The sequence below is a fragment of the Colobus angolensis genome, unplaced genomic scaffold (genome assembly GCF_000951035.1).
Source record: "Colobus angolensis palliatus isolate OR3802 unplaced genomic scaffold, Cang.pa_1.0 Scaffold304, whole genome shotgun sequence".
In the NCBI taxonomy this organism is placed as follows: Eukaryota; Metazoa; Chordata; class Mammalia; order Primates; family Cercopithecidae; genus Colobus; species Colobus angolensis.
In genome coordinates, this window is record NW_012116311.1 from 301,682 (window position 1) to 312,946 (window position 11,265).

The following is an 11,265-nucleotide window of genomic DNA, read 5'->3' on the forward strand; positions in this document are numbered from 1 at the left end:
TATCCCCAAGCCTATGAAAAATAATCAGTTTTTGAGTGCCACTATATTCTAGGGCTTGTAGTATGTAATTTTCAGAGTCATAATTTTATTTTGAACAGTGATTTCTCATATTAAGAAATTCATTTTTGGATAGCCCAGAGCTAAATCAACCCAAAGAGATTAAAATAAATAAATTTTATTTGACTCCACTTTTAAAATACTGATTTAAGAAATGCTTCACTTCCTTAATGTAGCATAAATATATGTTTCATCCTCAGAATCTTTAAGATCTCAACAATGCTATCTTCCTAATCATTTAATGACAAAAAGGAAGTAAAGAGACCAGAAAGCAGATTTTTTTAAAGTTTAGAGCAATTTGTTACATGGTAGCATTAAAATGAAAACTGAAGTAAATATTTTCCTGTAAAAATATAAGTCCAAGAGACGCAAAAGCTGATTTTACCACAAACTGCTTGTGCACTAAAATAAAAATGGAAAGTGGAGGAAAAGTAGAACAGTAATTGCAAATTGCCTCTTATATTGTGGTTGAAGGTACTTTCCTGTTCAATAATTTTAATAAAGAAATCCCCATGGCCATCCCCCTGATCATTTGAACATAATTCAAGCATTATACACATTGTTCCCTTGGGCTTATACCTTCATGGTTTCAAATTATGTCTCGTATCCTGCCAAGGCTTAGATCAGTCTACCGTAGTTAAATATTAGACTCCAAAGCAACTAGAAATTCATGTTTTTCCTGTTTCAAAAACAAAATTCTATTTACAGTCAGCCTATCATTATTTTGATTTTTAAATTCAGCAGTCATTAGTAGAATTATAGACCACTCAGAAAGATAATGTTCAACTTAACTTTGTGGTACTTTCTTCTCCAAACTCTCAGTTAAATACCTTTAGACATTGGTTGCCAGCCTGCAGGATGTAGGTCTCTGTGGCGCCAGGATGTTAATGCAAGGGATTCTTAGTTTCCTGGATGGCTGTTTACTGGATAGCTGAAATGTTACATGCAGAAATGTACTACCATTTTCCAAATATACATACATGTTAATGTGATTCATAAAATTTCCATTCTTAGTTAATTCACTATAGCAGTTTTTCATAATGTATTTCCTCAGTCAATGGACCACTGCTTTTGGGAAGGGATTGTATTATATAACATTTCTTGACATCAAGAAGAGGTCCTCATGATTGAAAATTAGAGAAGATACACAGCAAGGGAAATAGACATATGAATGGTGACCTCTTCTGTTACAGTATGTAAGAACAGCAGTAAACACCTCCTCAACTAATTGTCAGAAGACTGTGTACTTCTCCTGGCTCCTTGTGATAGCCCTGAGTAAATAACTCCAAATAATTCAAGCCCAGATGTTTTCCATAGACATTTGAAAGTACATATTAAAACTTTTTTTGGTTTGCAGAGCAGAGGGCTGGCACTCCTTCATAGAAGGAATAGTTCTTCCACTGGGTAGTTGTGACAGAATTATATTCATCGTAAGCAAGGCCCTTTCAAGTATTCACATTTGGGATCTTATTGCATATCTAGGGGCATCATCAGGAAACAGGAAGAGTTTTTTAAAAGGATCTAATATAAGTGGATGGTGTAGCTGATCAGTTAGCAAATGACCGTCAGCAGTACTGGCTGGAACCCAGCGAAGTGCAGGCTGGAGGCAGAAGAGAGCTGGGCCATTTCCTTGTGTGACAACCAATCTCTGTCCTTGGGATCACTGCTACTATTTATTTGGAATTTATTGAGTCAGCAACTGTTCTACATTCATTGCCATCATTATTATGTTTAAATCTTGTTACAACCCTTAGGAGATAGCAGATGAAGAAAGAGATTCTGAGACGTTAGGTGGTCTTAAGTTCCCCTAATTAGGGAGAATCAGGCATACAACTTGGATTTTTTTTTTTTTTGAGACAGTCTCCCTCTGTTACCCAGGCTGGAGTGCAGTGGCATGATCTCAGCTCACTGCAAGCTCCGCCTCCTGGGTTCATGCCATTCTCCTGCCTCAGCCTCCCAAGTAGCTGGGTCTACAGGTACCTGCTGCCACCATGCCTGGCTAATTTTTGGTATTTTTGGTAGAGACGGGGTTTCGCCATGCTAGCCAGAATGGTCTCGATCTCCTGACCTTGTGATCCGCCTGCCTTGGCCTCCTGGAACTTGGATTTAACCTCAAAGCTTATGCTTTAGTAAATATTGGTGGCAAGACCAGTTCCTGGGCAGAGGTGTGAAGTAGGTGAAGGAAACCAGAACATATCACCCCCAAATATGCCTCATGGATATAAAAATTATTTTTGAACTAAAGGTAACTATGAAGCAGCAAATAGATGAAGAGCTCTATCTTCCCCTTTTTGGCCTAAAAACAGTATAGATATTCTCCCCTACAGGAGACAACTGTTATCAGCCTAGAGACAGTGCCAGGGGAATCTGAAATCAAATGTTACTTCATTAGTTTCTTCTCATATATTTATCTTCCACAGTTTCTGGCTTCGGAAGCCCCGAACTGCTTTCCTTCATTCTGGCATTTCTCTCTAATTTTTCATTCTTTGTTGAAGATGCTATATAAGCCAGAATTCCAAGCCACTGCTTTGAGTTACTATTCATTGGGATTTCTCTCATGTGATGTGCACTTCATGCATTAGTAAATTTGTTTATTTTTCTCTTGTTAATCTGTCTTTTGTTATAGGGGTCTATCCCAAGTACAAATTTATGAGCAATGTGAGGAGAAAATATATTATCTCCCTAACATGACCAAAGTTAATCTTCCTCTCTCATTGTTTCCTTCTATTACTTACTAAATGCTCTGGGTACCCCAGCCACCACTTCTGTATATTGGGAGCCAGAATAACTTGGTGGCTCAAAGCAAAGGCTTTGGAGTCATACACACTTGAATTCAAGTCTTGATTCTGTTACTTGCCAGCAATGTTATCTTGTACAATTTACTTAACCCATCAAAAACTTGTCCCATAAGGTTTTTATAATAAAATCACGTAATACTATCATTCATTCAATGAATTTTCACTGGAAACCCACTTTCTGCCAGCAACCTGCCTATGAGGGTTAACAACACAGAGTTCTTTCTTCATAGAGCTCACATTTTAGTTTGAGTCAGGTAACAAAAAATAAAACAAATAAATATATAATTTTAGCAATGGTACACGCTATGAAAAACACAAAGCACGGTTAAGGGAGTGAGAATGATGGGGGTGAAAGAGATAATACCATAGATATGGTTGTAGCGAACACTAATGTTAGGCTCTTATCATAGGGCCTGACACATGGAAAGACTCACTAACTGTTGTCTATTGTTGTCATTAGGTTCCCTATACTGACCCAGGGGTTTGGGTAGCCCCCTAAACATGGAAGATCCCAAGAAAAATGATTTCAGTGGGTGGCATTTAAGATCCTAAGGGAGGCCGGCATGTCAGTCAATTCAAATGACCTTCCCTTTAGGTGGTGATCTGCACTGCTTAGAGCTGGTCCTGAGTTGTCCCCTCATCTCAGTGAAAAACTGCTGAGTGAATACATCTAATTAGTCACATCTGGAAGAGCTGAAATTGCTTGTTGTTCAGCAACACAAAGGCCCTGTTGTTCTTTCCTGACTAGGATTTTGGTCAGGGTCATTCCAATCTATCCCAACAAGTTTTCCTAAATTTGAATCTCTGGGAGCAAGTGTTGAGTCTCGATTTTTTCTTTTCAGAAAGCATTAGGCTTTTATAAATGGGTTCACAAGAGTCTATAAAATTAAGCTCTCGCGGAGTCCCGAAGTTTCTGTCTTATGTTCCCCCAGAAATAGTGTTTATTGTTGTCATTTACGTAACAGAAGGGGACTCACTGACTTTTCCCAGAAAAAGATCTCCTCTAAGATGACTTTCTGCCAGTGTCTAAATGGAAAAGGAGTTTCTCTCCCTTAAAATAAAAAAATAAAATTTGTCCCAATCTACAAAATCACTGATAACCACGAATCTCAGCCTTGTAAACTTTGATGTTGTACCTCACATAGGTTTGGTTCTAGTAACTGATTGGTTCTGTCATTTACTAGCAAGTTATTTTCCCTACGGACTAAGTTCTTCTCTCCAGTGAAGCAGAGGCAATACTGAATCATCCATGGAGGAAACTACCTCAAGGCCAAAGGGGCAATAATTAGGATTCTGAAATAATGAATGAAAAACAAAACAAGATAAGCCTTGGGCAGGAGCAGGGCAGGATCTGGCCTCTAGGCTGACTGCACAAAGGATGCTGACAGGACCCTGTCACATCTCTGTTCCTCTCTGAGTGTTGGTTTCATACATGCAGATATCTTTATCAGGTGGGGACATGGCATACAGACACTTGAAGATAACATATTCACAGAACCTCATCAGAGATGCAAGAAAAACTCTTTCCTGTCAATTCTATCAGAAAATCTCTAAGAGAGGACACTGAGGGACCTAGCCTCAAGCGTGTTTCCCTGGACCAGTCACAGGGACCAGGTTAAAAGGTCACTCTCATTGGGTCATCTGGAGTTACATGACCTTCCTTATGGCCAGGGAGCAGGAAGCCATAATGACCGGTCCTTATCTGAACCAGGAGGCTGGAGTCCGGATGATGCAGTTCCCTGAAGAAAGGGGAAGGCTACTGCCACAGATGGAGTAACGTGGTTATTAACTGTTAACAGACCTCTTAATCCTCACAAGGTTTTTTTGAGAGTTCAACTAACAGATTTCAGTGAAGAATTTTTTTTTTCATCAGAATTAGGCTCTAAACTCAAAATGTTAGGAGAAAAAAAAACCCTTACTTAGAGGCCAGGCTACTGAACACAACCAGTTTTAATTCTGGCATTATAAGAAGTTACTAATTCCTCAGTAAGAGTATGAGGGAAATTTGGCTGATGTTTAAGGGTCATGTTATATGAAAAAATACTTATCTTTAAACACCCATGTCACTGTGTACACAGAGAGATGCTCACAGTATGAGAAGTAATTAGGAACTGAGATTAGCCAAGGGAGAGTTGACTCCTCCACTTTTTACTAAACCTATTCCAGGTATAAACTCCGCAGTAGTATTTACTCATTATTAAAACAATAGGTGAATCAGTGGAGTTGTTAAATGAATATATACATCTATTCATATACATCTGTGTATATATACATATGAAATGGGATAGCTCGCTGACCTCCTTCACAGGATGTGCAACAGGGGTGTGGCTTTTCTGTTTGCCCGCCACAGTGTGTGCTCAAACCCCTTACAGGAGGGGGAGCACGCAGATGGGCAGGTGCAGGAGCCAGGGCAAGTGTTTTTTGGCTCCAATCCCACGGTAGCACCTAGCGGTGGGTGCCTGCAACTCCTGAAGCCCCAGTGGACATGTTACAGTGCTCCTTTAGCTCTGCCATCCACAGAGGACTTGTGTTATCCAGTTCAGTACACTCTTGGTATCCGGGTTCTTGTCTGGTGTCCAGGAAGAACCAGGTCCCACATGGACTTGAAGGATGGTGAATGTGGGGGTTTTATTGAGTGCTGGAGGTGGCTCCATGGGATGGATGGGTTGCTAAAAAGCGGATGGATTGGGAAGATGATTTTCCCCTGAAATTTGGCTGTCCTGTGGCCGATCTGCTCTCCAACCATCCCCAGCCGAACTCTTCTAGACGTTCAGATGCTCCTTCTCTTCTCTCCTTCTCTGCTGCTCTTTTGTTCTGTTTGTCTTCTCATGGAGTCTGGAGTTTGGGGTTTATATGGGTATAGAATAGAGGTGTGTGGCGGGACAAAAGGCAAAATTTGGGCACGAAAACAGGAATACCTGTTCTAATTTAGGGCCGCGGGCTTCCAGCTTGAGAATGGGGCCTTTGCCGGGAAACCACCCACCTCTACTCAGTATTTCTCTGCCTCCTGCCCATATCATATACACACATAAAAGAAAAAGGTAAATATATATGCACTTATACACTTTCTCTTTATTCCCTTCCTGAGCTGGGATATTTGAATACAAGTACACAATAGTACATAATAACATGTTACTATTTGAGAAATCACCAAACATGGTGTCTGAAACTTACCAGGAACACCCTAAATGTTAGTTGAATCAGAACCTGAATCTCTCTCCCTCCTAAAGGATGACTTTCACTCACACAGCTATCCTTTCTGCTCCTTGCAGCTTTTTCTGGGAATGGTGGGGCTGCTTCAAAGATGATCAAAGGAGATTTCAAAATTCTGAGTGTCAGAAAAAACAGGAGAAGGATTTTTTAACATGTTTCTACTCACGATTTGGCAGCTTCCCAAAACCACTCTGAATCTGTTCTTATTTCCCTGCAACTGACGCTTTTCTCAAGTTAAATTTTCAGTTATTACTAGTGGCGTTTCCCACATCTCATGCACATATATATTACCCATTTGAATGAAAATAAAGGCACTCCCAACATTCCATTCTATGTGAAGGAAAGCACTCAAATATGTTGAGTGGAAAAATGTGCATTTCCTGTTTGTGTTCAATTAAAACTCAGGCAGCCTCAGAACGGTATGTATTATAACATAACCATTGCCTGCCTACAAATGCCTCTGTGAACATATCACCTACTTCTAATTCTTTTATTCAGTCTAGAGTATTTGAAGAGAAGTTAAAACTGATATGTACAGTTGCTAGAAAAATGTGGACCCTAACTTGCCCATAAAAGAAAAGAATCTTTACTAGTTATGTTTTTTCCAGAGGCATTTATTAATCATTATCTTCAGGTGCTTTTATGTGTTTGGGTCGTCAGTCTGAGCACTTTCAGAAGAGCTCGGGGATTTAATGAAATAAATGAATTTTTTTGGGGGGGTCATTTCATGGGGGTTGAAATTCATTTGCTGTATAATGAGCATGGTGTATTCCACTTAATTACTTTTCCAGACTCTTCTGTCTTACACCTGAATCAAGGTTTTTCAAAATTATAATTAAAACATTCAGAGTATGTGGCAAGGGAAAAATAGTATTGAGACATGTTTGACTTTGCCTAAAATTACAGAAAAGAACATTAATACTTTAAAAGTCTCTCTCAGGAACTGTGCTGGGACCTTGACACTGGGTTTAGCATCTAAGTTATAAAGGGCCTTGTCAGGAGCCTTCAAGGTGATAGTAGGGATGGAAGCTGGAAAGCTGTGGGTTAAGAATGAATAGGAAATGAGCAAGAGAACATCCTAAATGTAATTCTGTTTCACAAAGCTTGACTTTTTAAAGGAATGTGCTATGTGGCCTGTAATTTACTTTAAAATACCTCAACAAACAATCTATGTGTAAATACTTATTCTATTTCATTTTAATCCAGACCCTAGGGCAGGCAGTTATTCGAATTGAAAATATATACTCCAGCAATGGTTTTTGGTAGCATTTAATCAAAACGCTAAATTTCAGAGGCAGCTATAGTTGCCTTGATTTTTATCTCAAACACAAGAGGTTTTGATAATTAGTGAAATGAATGTGAGAAGTAGGTTTTCATTTGTGAAATTCCAGGTATTGAAGATGTGTGGATTGGTTAGAAATGCTTTAGAAGTGTTCTCACTTTTTCATGAACAAGATAAAAGAATATGGTGATGCTCCCTAGGCTTGATTTTTATGCAGCCATGTGTCCAGGATATTGAAAGGAATAAGGTCTCAGAGGAGGAAGGAGGATGGAAGAGTTGGGATACTTCATGGAGGTGGTAGAACAGGTCCTGGAAAATAGAAGGATGCCTTGGGACTGGACATAAACTCTATCATTTGCCTAAAGCCTTTTAGGTCATAACATTGTTGACATTGGAGCCAAGTTTTACCAATTAATAGCTCCAGGCATGTGTGGTCGACTCCACCATGGTCTTCTCATCCTCTCTCCCCATCCCAGGGGAAAGCCTTGTTTCTGGATATTCAGATACTTTTCTTTCTTCCAGCTGTTACAATCTTTTCTCTGAAGCAGACCAAGAGAGACTATTTTTTTTGGACAGAGTTTCGCTCTTGTTGCCCAGGCTAGAGTGCAACGGCACAATCTCAGCTCACTGCAACCTCCACCCCCAGGCTCAAGTGATTCTCCTGCCTCAGCCTCCCGAGTAGCTGGGATTACAGGCATGCGCCACTGCACCTGGCTATTTTTGTATTTTTAGTAGAGACGGGGTTTCACCATGTTGGCCAGCCTGGTCTCCAACTCCTGACCTCAGGTGATCCACCTGCCTCGGCCACCCAAAGAGCTGGGATTACAGGGGTGAGCCCCTGCGCCCGGCCAGAGAAACTCTTAAGACTATTAATGGAATTTATCCTTCTGGTGAGTAATTAAAACTTATCTAGGGTAGGGCTTAGAAATTATCTGTTTATAGTTGCTGTTAATATGTATAATCATGCTTAGTATATATTTTGATTAGCATATAAATGCTCTCAGAGTGGCATCTATTGGGTAAATGTGAACCTTTACATTAGCAGGTTTTTTCTTTTTTAAAATAATAGTATAACAAATTTAAGGAGTGAAAGAGGATGGCAATTAACAAAAAACAAGGTCAGCTCCTAGGTTAATGCTAAGACAGAGCTGTCGATAAGGTCAGTGAGCTAAGATAGATTGTGATAAAATCAACAGTGTGCAATGACATTTTACTGAACACTTGACACTAAAATTTTGCTTAATTCTTTTACCTACTATATTAACCATAAACTGACTTTTTCTAAACATGCTTTAATCAAAGGTGGTTGAAAGAACTATACCCTAAGGTGAATAAATGGTTTAATTTTTTTCCATCTCTACAAATGTTTAAAGATATTCTAAAGGCCAATATTTTGTTACATTAAGCAATACTGCTGAAGAAAATTTCTATTTGAAGTCTAAACAGTAAAATGCAGTTATCATAGCATAAAATAAACTGCGTAACAATGGATGCTTCTTTTCTCGGGAAGATTAAGTTCACATTTTTTAAGAAGAGTCAAGATATGGAGCTCCCCTCAGTTTGATAACATAACTGTGGTTATTAGTACCCTCCCCAGTCTAATCATACTGAATGGTATACATCAGAAGCAAAACAAAAGATGCTGAAAGGGCAGGAGTAAGGGTAGAGGAAAGGAAGTCGGTAAAATGGTCTCCATGAATGCTCTTATTTGGGTCCAAGGAGTCCTTTCGGTGTTTAAGAAAAAGGCTGAGCCAGTGCCTAAGAGGCCAAGAGCTCCTAATTTAGGAATCTATAGAACAAAGGGAACCCAGAGAATTCTTACTTGGAGTAAAACCAGAATGTAAAGCTTCATGTAATGTACCATCCCACATGGCACTAAATTCATGGGCATTGATTGTTTTTTTTAAAAGTTATTAGGCGTAGAAAACAAATATTGAATAAGTTGCAGTTGGAAAAGGGAACATGCTACACAAGCAGCACTTTAGGATTTAGACATTACTTACAGAGTGAGGGATTCCAAGTGTATCATAATTTTATCAATTCAGAACCAAGTATCAGGTCAAAAGACATGTTTTGGAAACTCTACAACAAGATCACAGGAATAAGGAAGTTGTAACATTTGTTCTAGTTACATATGCAACAGTTAAATTGTTTTTTTTCTTCGCCATTCTCTAACGTCATAGGAGCTTTTAGCTTTGAAAAATGCATTGGTTTGGGCCAGAAATGGCATGGAACAGTGCTGCTCAAAGTGTGGTACGTGGACCCACATCAGCCTGCTGACTGTTACTAGGTTGTCGATGAAATAAAAGCAGAAATTAAAAGTTAGATTTACAAACTGTTTTAGCAATTTGACATAGTAATTTTATGTTTGCTAAATCTAATAATAAACAAATGGGCTTCTATTTATATTTGTTTATATTTTCATTTCACCTTTCTAGCAATTTATATTATATTTCAGAGAACCATTCTCTTTCTGATGGGAAAAAACCCTGGTTCTTCACCTTAGAGAGTTTGAGAAGCATTGATGTAGACCATAACTGAGTGATAGTTATTTTAAGACCAGATTTTTTGTTTTTTGAGTTTTGTTTTGTTTTTTTTTTTGAGACACAGTCTTGCTCTGTCGCCCAGGCTGGAGTGCAGTGGCACAGTCTTGGCTCACTGCAACCTTCCCCTTCTGGACTGAAACAATTCTCATGCCTCAGCTTCCTGAGTAGCTGGGATTACAGGCATGCCACTACACCCAGCTAATTTTTGTGTTTTTAGTAAAGACAGGGTTTTGCTATGTTGGCCAGGCTGGCCTTGAACTCCTGGCCTCAAGTGATTCACCCACCTCGGCCTCCCAAAGTGCCAGGATTATAGGCGTGAGCCCCCCGTGCCAAGCCAAGATTAGGTTTCAAAGTCCAAGGTCCATATCTTTGTTAAGATATTTTGCATTTAAAAAAAGCTGTGATGACATCTGAGATTCTTTGAACTGCTTTTTCATAGAATACTCATGAATACTTGAGCCCTCCATGAAAATGAGGGGTCTTATAGAAAAAGTTTTATGGGCTGTTGATTGACTAATTCTACATTTCAGAGTCAAAAATCTATGTCTACTTTCGGTGACTTGTTTCTGTTAAATTTCCTTGAGTCCCTTCTGTCTTCTGATTTCATTCTATAAAATCATAGCAGTGTCTGATTCTGGGAATGACATGTGGTTTTCATTTTTTCAAAAACAACATTCAGCTTTCCATTACTTGTAATCATTGAAGAGCATAATGCACAGATAGCTAGATGGCAGAAATTTCCAAACTCACTTGTAATTAGCTCTGTAAAACATTTATATACCTTTAAAAAATCGTTCTTCTGAGCTGACATATGTAAAGTTAAAGTTAGCTGGCATTTCTGAGCAGAGCCCAGTAGAAAGCAGTGTGAAGAGCCCAGGCTGAGATGATTTTTTCAGTCTGGTTTTTTATTTCATTGATCTCCAAAGTGGGTTATCTATGGGCTGGTAATTGAGAGTTGCCTGTGCATACAGACCTATCTCTTAACTGACTCTAAAACAAAACAAGGAATGTGGCTTCAGTCAAGTCAACCTCTGATGAATGAGGGAGATAACAACCTTCAACGAGCCCCTTTAATCAGAGCACAGAATAATAAAAGATGATGGGATAATTAGAAAACAATTTAGAAAGCAACGTTATCTCTACTTATATCAATTGTTAGTAAATTAATTAAACTGCAAATGAGTGGCAGGGGTTTTTTTAAGCAAACCCCTAATATAGAAACTTTAAGGAAAAAGAATGATAGGACTTTTTCAAAACAATCACCAAAAACTGTGCTTTCAGTAATAATTGAAAACAAGTGAAATAGTATGGATATTTGTCCCCTCCAAATCTAATGTTGAAATTTGATCTCCAATATTGGATGTGGGGC